A 1,131-nucleotide genomic window follows, 5' to 3' on the forward strand; every position below is an offset into this window, starting at 1 on the left:
TTGCTCATCCATGTTCTAACGTTATCGTCTCAAAGAGAGTAGAGGACGATGAAGGAGGCGTCCTATATGTTTTCTTTCTCCGCCCAAGGACTTACCCAAGAAAATTCCATCGTTGAACAAATATTTATCGAGCACCTTAATGTGTGCCAGGCACTGTGTGAAGTGCTGGGAAACAGCAGAGCCTATAGCCTGACTTGCTGAAAGCGGGGAAGACTGGGTTTCTTCCCTGTGAAGATCAGGATGGATGTTGGGAGTGTCCGAGGCGGTGACGGCTATTACCTGTCCATCTCAGTCCACGTGTTAGGAGAGTCAGTTTTACGAGCCTCCATATAAAGCTTGGGCAAATAATGCCATATAAAAAGCCAAACAGGTTTAAGCTCAAGTAGCCGTTGGGGAACATGGCCATCAATGGGTATACCTTTATTGTTACCAAGCCGTATGGTGTTCAGTGGGGGCTTGGGAGAGAGATCATCAAGTATTTTAGACAGAAGGGGTTCCACCTTGGAGATCTGAAATTTATGCAGGCTTTGAGAGGCCATTTCAAGGAGCAGGGTATCAACCTGAAGGACCTGCTGTCCTCTACCTATCTGGAGAAATACACACACCCAGGGTCAGAGGGTACCATGGTCTGGGAGGATCTAACTGTTGTACAGACAGGCTGGGTGACAATTAAGGAGAGCAAGCCTGTGGATTCCAAGCCTGGGACCATCCCTGGAGACTCGCACCCAGGTCTGCAGGAACGTCATTCATGGCAGCCATCCATGGAGTGCACAGAAACGGAGATCAACTTGTGGTTTCAGCCTGAGGAACTGGCAGGCTGCCAGAGCCTCCCTCCCCATTTCCACAGGCAGGGCATCAGACTTGTAGCAGATCTAATTATTTCTGGAACTCCCTGATAACCTAGTGTCTTCGGTGCTGTTCTGCTGCTGTGAAGAGACACCATGACCAAGAGGAGTTAGAGAATAAAGCATTTAATTGGGGGCTTGCTTGTAATTTCTGAGGGTTAGTCCATGATCATCATAGCTGGGGGTGTGGAAGCAGCTGGGCAGGAGGGCAGGCAGAGAGCTAGACTGGGCCTGGCATGAGATTTTGAAAAACCCACCCTAGAGACACGCCTTTTCCAAGCAGCTC

At 49.4% G+C, this 1,131-nt stretch overlaps 1 pseudogene; it reads left to right on the forward strand.

The window, feature by feature from the left end:
* The first annotated feature begins 398 nt into the window (after nt 1-398).
* Nucleotides 399-896, forward strand: LOC121677235 (annotated as a pseudogene).
* Nucleotides 897-1,131: the final 235 nt, after the last annotated feature.

Source organism: Arvicola amphibius, chromosome 6 (assembly GCF_903992535.2).
Source record: "Arvicola amphibius chromosome 6, mArvAmp1.2, whole genome shotgun sequence".
In the NCBI taxonomy this organism is placed as follows: domain Eukaryota; kingdom Metazoa; phylum Chordata; class Mammalia; order Rodentia; family Cricetidae; genus Arvicola; species Arvicola amphibius.